A 10,119-nucleotide genomic window follows, 5' to 3' on the forward strand; every position below is an offset into this window, starting at 1 on the left:
GCAAGAGTACTGGAGTGGGTCGCCATCGCCTTCTCCGATACTCTCCTGAGGATCCTAGTTTGGTCGTCTAATTTCCTTTCACACAACCTTGGATGTCCGTATCGGGGCTTTTTCGTCGGATTGTATTGACAATTTAGGCTCTTTTCTGTTTCCGTACCCCTTTTGCAATTCTTTGTTCGGTGTGAAAATGCATTGGCATTTTGGGAGGAATAGCATCGAAGCTGTGGATTGCCTTGTGGGGCTGTGACATCATTTTCCCAATAGGAATTCTTTCAAACCCTGAGCACAGCTTCTCTTTCCAGTGGTTGGTGTGGGCTTGATCTTCCTTCTTCCATCTCTCGCCGTTTTGTGAGAACAGGTCCTTCCTTCCCTTCTGGGTTAGATGGACTCGTGGGTATCACTTCAGTGAATGGCATTGTCAGTGGGGGTGATAATTCCCTTCTCATTGGAAGACTTTGCTGTGAGTATTAGAAATGCAAGTGATTTCTCTTCCCCTTCCTCCCTGTCCATCTCTCAGAGCCACCGGGAAACAGAGGCCTCATCCAGGGTCACACAGGCCTGAGGGAGTGCAACTAGACTGTTGTTTCTTCAGGCCCTCAGTGCTGGACATCATCCGGGATACTCTGTGTGTGTCTTCCTCAGTCTGGTGTCCCTTCAGACCTTTCCCTAGTTTTCACAGGCTTGTCGTGTTGGTGTTCTTTGACTGTTTGGAGACACATCCTTGAGAAGCTTTGTGTTTCCACTCATTCGTCTCGCGATGTATGACCTGTCTTTTGCTTTTGTAATGAGGTCTTTCCCACAGTAGATATCTTTGATTTTGCAAAGTCCACTGTATTCTCTGGGTTGTTTTGTGGGCTGCCTTTTTGTTTTGTGTGTGAAGACTCAAAGCACGTGTCCGGTTTCTGCTCATTGTTCTTCTAGATTTGTGACAAGTTTTCATGGAAACTTTGTCTAGGGATAACTGGAAGTGAACTCGGTGTAAGGTGTCAAGTCTCCATCTCCATTCATGTCATGCCCTGCAGTTTCCAATTCCCTGTTCCTGAGTGGTTTTGGAGACCTTGTGGGAAGTTTGGTTGCATCGGAGTTTGCGTTTCCACCTTGAGTAGATTCACACTGTTCTGCCCTCAGGGACACTGTCAAGGGGGAGTGAGGAGCAGCCTGCACTTCCAGCAGTGACCACACGGTGGGGCGAGTGCTGCTCTCCCCTCTGGGAGCCCCAGGCCACAGGCATCCCAGTGAGGAGCCAGCTCTGTGCTCAGCTGAAAGGAGTTAGTCTCTCAGGAGCCTCTGAGCCCTTGCCTTTGGATCACCCAGGGTGGGCATTTGCTGTGACAGAAAAAAATTGCCCTGAATTCCATGGACGGAAGAGCCTGGCTGTGTAGAGTTCGTGAGTTGCCGTGAATCAGACACAACTGAGGACACAAAAATTCAATAGACTAAAACACTTTTTGGGGGTGGGGGGAGTGAAAGGGGGTGATGTGGGTTTTTTTGTCTTATATAATAGCCGAGGGAAATCTAGTTTAAACCTAAATTCACATAGATGGGAAAGGTATAGCTCTCCGTCACCCTATTAAAAAAAAAAAAACGTCTTAACTTTTCTGAAAGCTTATTTAGTAGCTTCCTTGAGCAGTTCATTGTGAAGGATTTTTTTTTTTTTCTGTGACATTGGCCTCATTAAAAAGTACGGTTTGCCTTTACTGGATAATTTTGTTCATTGGTTTGTTAGGGAATCTTGGTAATATTTGAGTTTCCTGGGGAGTATGGTCACATGACCTGGCCCTGGCCAATCGGTGCGTTCCACCTCCCTGGCCACTGTGATTGGCTCCGGACTGGGGCAGTGCCCAATCGGGGCCCGGGGCCGGGCCTCACGTTGGAAGCCAGGGGAAGACGAGCTCTCGTTCTGCTGGGGTAGGGGAAGGGGTGGGGCCGGGGGAGGTCAGGCTCCAGCAGTGGGAGGGGCTTGAGGTCCGCCTGCGGCAGTTGGTGACCTTCCTGCTCCCCTCAGGGCAGAGCCGCCGGCCTGAGAATGAGGGCGCTGCTGAGACCAGGGGCTGGGATGGCCCGCTGCTGCTGTGGTCCCAGAGCTCCACCCGAGACCTGAGGGAGGCCGTCTGCCCGTGAGTCCTCTCCCGCTTGTCTGTCAGCTTGTTTGAACCATGCTGGGTTTTCTGCCCAGCTGGCTAAGGGGAGTCCCTGGAAATGCAAGGGTGTGGGTTTTGGCAGACTTCAGGGAAGACATGCCAGATGAGCCTGGGAGACTCCAGCTTAATCTGGATTCAGGAGATATCTCTTCGGGCCAGCTAGTAATTGTAGGATAAGCCTAATGAGTCTTCACAGGATGAAGAGAGTAACGTGCCAAGGTAGCAATCGATGTCCTCATTCGAGAGGATGAAGCTGGTGCTCAGAGAAGGGGGGAACTTGGCCAGAGCAAGGAGGTGTGCACCCAGACAGAACCCCCAGATCCGGCCATTGGAGCTCAGGGAGGCCACTGGTGTGGCTTGTCCCTGTAGCAGGCGCCGAGGCACGCAGCCCACCCTGATTCCTGCGGGGGCCTGACTTGGGAAGTGCCATCTGGTAGCTTTGAGACTCACCAAACCAAATTGCACTGGAGAGAGGAAGGACACCTTCCTTCATCCACCCCCCACCCCCGCCGGATTCCCACATACCCTGACCCCTTTCTCTTGATTTCGGAGCCATTTCCAGAGTCCCGCTCATATGACCTCATTCGAAGTGCACTGTGGACGAGCTGCCATCTGCAGCTGCTACCACAGCAGCCAAGGGCTTTAGCTCCCGAGTACCTCCCTTCCTTTGGAACTTGGGGGCCCTCTACTCCCCACTTGCACACCACAGACCTTTGCTGAGGATTGTGGGGACCCTCACTCAGTTTGCAGCACGTTGTAGCCATCCCTGTCCTCTCAATACCTCCCTTGCCACTCAGCTTGTGAGCCCCTTTGGAGCAGCGTGGCCCACCTGGCTGCAACGGAAGAGACACAGCTGACAGTGAAACAACAGCTTAGATCTGACAGCCGGAAAGCTCTGTCAAAAGGGACCTCCCTCTTCACACCGTAGAGGCTGTAGGAGCCGCCAGGCTTTCGGAACCAGTGCTGGGGCCAAAATGACCCCACAGCCGTTTTCCTTCCTGGGGAGGGTTCTGGCTCGAGTGGGAATGGCTCAAGTCTCCTAAGGTTCTGAAAGCCCACTGTGTGCAGATTCACGGTACACAGAGAGGAGAAGGTGGAGTCCTGCCCTGGAGGTGGTCACAGCTCACGGATGAGCCAGGCAGGCAGGCAGGCAGGCAGGCAGGGCATGAGAACACCTGAGCTGCCTTCATGAGTGAATGCTGTGGGGGCAGAGGAAGAGAAGCCGGTCTGCTCCCTCATGTTGTGCCCAGGGCAGGTTGTCCCCAGAGGAAACCCTTACGACGGTGAGGACTCTCACTGCTGTTTCCCAAGGGGTTCCGTCGGTGCGTGTCTTCCCCGGAGCGGTCAGGCCGTCTCTAAAGTACACTGGCCATGGGCATTGCCTCTCCTTGGAACTTCCCACGTGTTTCTCTTTTTTATGGAACAGTGATTTTTCTAGAGGGGTTCTGGGCCACAAGGTTGTTGGGTCATTTTCTAGCCTTCTGTCGTGAAGAACGCTTTCCTGGGCGTTGGGGTGGTTTGTTGTTCCAGCTCCCTTTCTTGGCTTCTTTTGGGAGCTGGTGCAACAAGAGGAGCTCAGCCTCTGCCTTCTGGCTGAGATGTCACCCTTCAAACAGCAATGCCTGCCTGGAGATAATGATGGCATTTGCCAAAAGGGCTTCGTTTGGCACATGATATCTTGAAAGGACGTACACCGTCCTGTCAGCTATCAAAGGCTAGTTCAAATGACATAAAAATGAGAACTCTCCAATGGAGTCTTACAGTAGGTGGAGAGTCCGAAAGAAACTCCTTCAGTCATTTCACTGAGAGTCATTGATTGGGGACACCAAGAATATAGGAAGGAATGCAGAAAGAAAAGATGAAATTGTGTTCAGGATCGGGGGGAGGGATGAACAGGGCGTGCTTGCCTTGAATCCAGGCTTTGTTGGGGGGTGGGGCATAAAGATCAAACGGGTCTGAAACCACAAAGTGGTGATGGTAACACAGTATCACCAGAGTTACACAACAGTGTTCCCAAATTGCAACAATGATGAAAAAGTTTACTAACTTAACCAACAAGTTCCCAACTTAACCAACAAAAATACAGGAAACCATACAAAAAATAAAACATCACCAGAAAGGTGGAAACAAACCAAATGCAAAGCAGTTCAGGGGAAAGGAACTCCATGTCCCCTGGGGGCAGACCGAGTTGACAGCGTCCACGGTGAGCCGACAGGGATGGAGGCGGCAGAGCCGACCGCTCCCCTGGACGTGGTGTTTCCGGCAAGGGCTCTGGGTCTCTGTCCAGAGCGGGGGCTCGTTCTTCCTGCAGGGGTGGGTGAGTCATCGTCGGCGTCTGGGTGTTGCGCGGGAGCCAGGGCAGGCTCTCCCTGCCGAGGCGGTGACTCCTCCTCTGCCTCGGGTTCTCCTGCCAAAGCCCGAGCAGGTACAGGTGCACGTGGAGGTGGAGGTTCTGGCTGAGGGGGTGGGACATCAGTGCCTGGGGCTGGGGGTCCTGCAGGCACGGAGATCCGATCTGCCCGGTGTGCTGGCCAGAACCCAGCTGGCCTGGTGTCTCTGCGAGGGCAAGTCTCGGTTCTCCATCTGCCCTCGGTGGATCCCTGGGTCCTGCACCTGGAGCCACCACCTCTGTAGGGACAGGTCTGGGAAGTGGAGCCTGGTTCCAGTTGGAGGCCAGTGCTAGAGCTGGGGGAGAAGCAAAGTTTGCCCACAGGCCAGCCTTGGCATGTGCGTATCCCGGGACAGAAAGCTTCCAAGAGATTCCCAAAGAATACCCAGGGTCGGATGTCTTTTGGGACTGAAGTGTGCAAGAAGGGGGTGGGGGTGTGAGGCCAGCGCTTGCTGCAGGCCCAGCAGCATCTTTCGGGGACTCGTCCCTGTGTAGCTCAGCACCCCCTCCCCACACACTCCCGTGCACCAGCCCCAGCGTCCTCACCTCTGTGCTCTGGCGTGCTGGGCTCCAGGTCCTCCTGCTGCCTCAGAGGCTGGGGTTCTCGGGACTCTGGGTCGGAGCCGGGTGTGCTGAGCTCCGTGGCAGCCTCAGACTGGGCCGCCGGGTGTATCCTGTGTGGTGTCTCGGCAGCAGGCCTTCCCCGCCTCCGCTTCGCGCCCGGTGGGGCTGATGCCTCCGTGGGCACGCTCACCTGGAGCCTGCACTGGGCCTCAGGGGCGGCGGGGTGGTGCTCCGACCCCTCCCTCCGGGAGGTGGACGGGGTGTCCCCGTCCTCGGCCTCATCACGTGGGAAGCTCTGCAACGACAGTGACCGTCAGCCAGCCATGCTGGGACTTTTCCGAGCTGGGCCTGGCCAGTGGAGCCGCTGCTTCTGCCTGCTCGAACTTCTCTTCCCAGAAGGGTCAGAGACGTGTGTCTGCTCAGATCCCCACCCGGGAGGAAAGAGACCCACCTGAGGGTGTGAGGCCAGCCTGGGCGGCCGGCGCTGCCCGCACTCTCCCCATCCCAGCCAGCCTGCTCTCCCCTGGGGTGTGGACACAACTTGCCCGCAGGCTTCTGACCCCACATCCGCCTGGGCTTCCTTGAGGGAGACACACCCCGAGAAACCCGCATCCACACACACAGGCAAAGGACCCGGTGTTTCCGGGTGGCATGGGAGAGGTGGGCTGGCCCGGCCTGGGGCTCCCCGTGTTACCTTTCTGTTTCTCCGGGCAAAGGGCCAGAGGCCTCTCGGGGGTGCCCTGAGCCAACGTCGACAGGGTGCCCACGCACACTGCCTGTGAGCTCTCCTGAGGCCCCGGCCTCTGGGCAGGGGCAAACAGCAGAACATCCTGGCAGCAAGTGATCTGGCTGGGGGCTCCTCTCCGCTCTGGAGGCCTGGATACACGGGTTGCGGGTTCTGTTGGGTTCTGTTGCCGGCAGGTGACATCATTTCCTGGGGTTCGTGCTGAGGTCCCTTCCCCAAAACTTCCCAAGGGAATCTCTGGGTTTCTGACTGCTCGACCACCCCCCTTAGGCCATGTGCAGGCACAGTGACAGCCACACAGCCCAGCCCACAGCCCTGGGGAGGCCTGGGTGCAGCCAGGGCCTGAGCTCCGAGGACCCCGCTGCTCTCAGACCAGGCTCCTTCTTCTCATAAGTGGTGTGGCCCTGGACAAGCGTATGCCCCTCAGGGTTTCCCCAGTCTCTCCATCTGCAGAGTGGGGGTCATTCTCCCATCTGCTTCCTAGGTCTGTCGGCCTACGAGCAGCTCCATGCCTTTCCACCTGGGGCCGATATCACGTGGAGCTTGTGCGCTGAGACTTCAGAAAGAAAGACTCCATCCAGGGCTGACACAGCACAGAATGGGGCAGAACGAGGCCTGGATGCGCCGTGGTACCCAGGAAAAGGCACTCCCCCTCCTGAGTGTTTTGAGACCCCGCATCCAAGTTGGAGGCGCGAAAGGAAGACTCGAAGGTCTCCCTCTCTTATAGAAAAGAGTAGCCAACTTTCTGGTCCTCTGTTTCCATTGAGATTCTGTTCAAGTGTCCCAGCTCGGCTTCTGCGGGTGGCTGAGCTTCTAATGGCTCCCTGCGTTCTTGTCTTTTCCTCTCCAAACCTTCCGTCCTTTTCCCCCTTCTGGGGTGGATGGGCGCTGTCATTGCTTCTACCTTCGAGACAGATTGATGAAAAGTCTGGACCGTCGACTCCTTTCCTCTCTTTGGTTCCGTGTCTCTCTCTGTCTGTGTCCCTCTCTTTTCCCTTCTCGATTCAGTCTGTGTCTTCCTCTTTCTCTCTCGTGTGTGGATGGATGGATGCTAGGAATGCACATGTATATGATTAGATGAGGGTTATGTTTTAGGGATAGGTTAGAGGGAGAGAAAGGCTTTAGGTCGGAGTTGGTCATGGGGGAAGGGTCAAGGGTGGTGGTGGTGTTTCTTGGAATCTGAGTGCTGTGCATTCTTCGTCTCTTTCCATATGAACCCCTTCTCAGATACACCACTTGCAAGGAGTCTCTCATGTTCCGTTTCCCATCTTTTGCATTTCTGAATGCTTAGCTTCTCTGTTGTGAAGAGGTTCCATTGGATGGAAACCCATTGGCGTACTTCGTTTTCCTCTTTCCCTTACTTGAAGAGACCCATTTCTACCTCCGCCCAGCAAATGGCAAGGAGACTCTGATGTTAAGGAGCCTTTGACCTACGCTTCTTTCTAGCTGTCTCATGACATCAGTCTTTAGGGTGAGGTTTTTCCCCGATATTGAGGTGGTGTGAGATCAAAACCAATAGCGTTCTTCAGATGTAGCTGTCTGGTTTTCCCATGGACATTTATTGAAGAGGCTTTCTTGTTCCCATTTGGATATTCTCCCCTTTTGTGTCAGAGATGAGTTGACCATGGATGCCGGAGTTTGTTTCTGGACCCTCAACTTTATTCCATCGATCTGGATCTGTGTGTGTTGTTGTATTCCCAATAGCATACTGTCCTGCTGCTGCCGCTGCGCCTAAGTCATTTCAGTCGTGTCTGACTCTGCGCGACCCCATGGCCTGCAGCCTACCAGGCTCCTCCGTCCAGGGCGTTTTCCAGGCAAGAGTACTGGAGTGGGTCGCCATCGCCTTCTCCGATACTCTCCTGAGGATCCTAGTTTGGTCGTCTAATTTCCTTTCACACAACCTTGGATGTCCGTATCGGGGCTTTTTCGTCGGATTGTATTGACAATTTAGGCTCTTTTCTGTTTCCGTACCCCTTTTGCAATTCTTTGTTCGGTGCGAAAATGCATTGGCATTTTGGGAGGAATAGCATCGAAGCTGTGGATTGCCTTGTGGGGCTGTGACATCATTTTCCCAATAGGAATTCTTTCAAGCCCTGAGCACAGCTTCTCTTTCCAGTGGTTGGTGTGGGCTTGATCTTCCTTCTTCCATCTCTCGCCGTTTTGTGAGAACAGGTCCTTCCTTCCCTTCTGGGTTAGATGGACTCGTGGGTATCACTTCAGTGAATGGCATTGTCAGTGGGGGTGATAATTCCCTTCTCATTGGAAGACTTTGCTGTGAGTATTAGAAATGCAAGTGATTTCTCTTCCCCTTCCTCCCTGTCCATCTCTCAGAGCCACCGGGAAACAGAGGCCTCATCCAGGGTCACACAGGCCTGAGGGAGTGCAACTAGACTGTTGTTTCTTCAGGCCCTCAGTGCTGGACATCATCCGGGATACTCTGTGTGTGTCTTCCTCAGTCTGGTGTCCCTTCAGACCTTTCCCTAGTTTTCACAGGCTTGTCGTGTTGGTGTTCTTTGACTGTTTGGAGACACATCCTTGAGAAGCTTTGTGTTTCCACTCATTCGTCTCGCGATGTATGACCTGTCTTTTGCTTTTGTAATGAGGTCTTTCCCACAGTAGATATCTTTGATTTTGCAAAGTCCACTGTATTCTCTGGGTTGTTTTGTGGGCTGCCTTTTTGTTTTGTGTGTGAAGACTCAAAGCACGTGTCCGGTTTCTGCTCATTGTTCTTCTAGATTTGTGACAAGTTTTCATGGAAACTTTGTCTAGGGATAACTGGAAGTGAACTCGGTGTAAGGTGTCAAGTCTCCATCTCCATTCATGTCATGCCCTGCAGTTTCCAATTCCCTGTTCCTGAGTGGTTTTGGAGACCTTGTGGGAAGTTTGGTTGCATCGGAGTTTGCGTTTCCACCTTGAGTAGATTCCCACTGTTCTGCCCTCAGGGACACTGTCAAGGGGGAGTGAGGAGCAGCCTGCACTTCCAGCAGTGACCACACGGTGGGGCGAGTGCTGCTCTCCCCTCTGGGAGCCCCAGGCCACAGGCATCCCAGTGAGGAGCCAGCTCTGTGCTCAGCTGAAAGGAGTTAGTCTCTCAGGAGCCTCTGAGCCCTTGCCTTTGGATCACCCAGGGTGGGCATTTGCTGTGACAGAAAAAAATTGCCCTGAATTCCATGGATGGAAGAGCCTGGCTGTGTAGAGTTCGTGAGTTGCCGTGAATCAGACACAACTGAGGACACAAAAATTCAATAGACTAAAACACTTTTTGGGGGTGGGGGGAGTGAAAGGGGGTGATGTGGGGTTTTTTGTCTTATATAATAGCCGAGGGAAATCTAGTTTAAACCTAAATTCACATAGATGGGAAAGGTATAGCTCTCCGTCACCCTATTAAAAAAAAAAAAAAAACGTCTTAACTTTTCTGAAAGCTTATTTAGTAGCTTCCTTGAGCAGTTCATTGTGAAGGATTTTTTTTTTTTTCTGTGACATTGGCCTCATTAAAAAGTACGGTTTGCCTTTACTGGATAATTTTGTTCATTGGTTTGTTAGGGAATCTTGGTAATATTTGAGTTTCCTGGGGAGTATGGTCACATGACCTGGCCCTGGCCAATCGGTGCGTTCCACCTCCCTGGCCACTGTGATTGGCTCCGGACTGGGGCAGTGCCCAATCGGGGCCCGGGGCCGGGCCTCACGTTGGAAGCCAGGGGAAGACGAGCTCTCGTCCTGCTGGGGTAGGGGAAGGGGTGGGGCCGGGGGAGGTCAGGCTCCAGCAGTGGGAGGGGCTTGAGGTCCGCCTGCGGCAGTTGGTGACCTTCCTGCTCCCCTCAGGGCAGAGCCGCCGGCCTGAGAATGAGGGCGCTGCTGAGCCCAGGGGCTGGGATGGCCCGCTGCTGCTGTGGTCCCAGAGCTCCACCCGAGACCTGAGGGAGGCCGTCTGCCCGTGAGTCCTCTCCCGCTTGTCTGTCAGCTTGTTTGAACCATGCTGGGTTTTCTGCCCAGCTGGCTAAGGGGAGTCCCTGGAAATGCAAGGGTGTGGGTTTTGGCAGACTTCAGGGAAGACATGCCAGATGAGCCTGGGAGACTCCAGCTTAATCTGGATTCAGGAGATATCTCTTCGGGCCAGCTAGTAATTGTAGGATAAGCCTAATGAGTCTTCACAGGATGAAGGGAGTAACGTGCCAAGGTAGCAATCGATGTCCTCATTCGAGAGGATGAAGCTGGTGCTCAGAGAAGGGGGGAACTTGGCCAGAGCAAGGAGGTGTGCACCCAGACAGAACCCCCAGATC

General features: G+C 54.0%; 1 long non-coding RNA gene across 1 annotated transcript in view; it reads left to right on the top strand.

Moving 5' to 3' along the window:
* The first annotated feature begins 2,005 nt into the window (after positions 1–2,005).
* The window catches only part of LOC145530005 (uncharacterized), a 63,444-nt gene continuing 55,330 nt past the window's right edge, over positions 2,006–10,119 (top strand). The window contains exons 1-2 of the long non-coding RNA XR_014071402.1: positions 2,006–2,117; positions 9,662–9,773. This is a non-coding gene — a long non-coding RNA (uncharacterized LOC145530005). The remainder of the gene's footprint in view (positions 2,118–9,661; positions 9,774–10,119) is intronic.

This window comes from Giraffa tippelskirchi, chromosome 12, assembly GCF_054371585.1.
Source record: "Giraffa tippelskirchi isolate mGirTip1 chromosome 12, T2T-mGirTip1v1.2.pri, whole genome shotgun sequence".
NCBI classification, from domain to species: domain Eukaryota; kingdom Metazoa; phylum Chordata; class Mammalia; order Artiodactyla; family Giraffidae; genus Giraffa; species Giraffa tippelskirchi.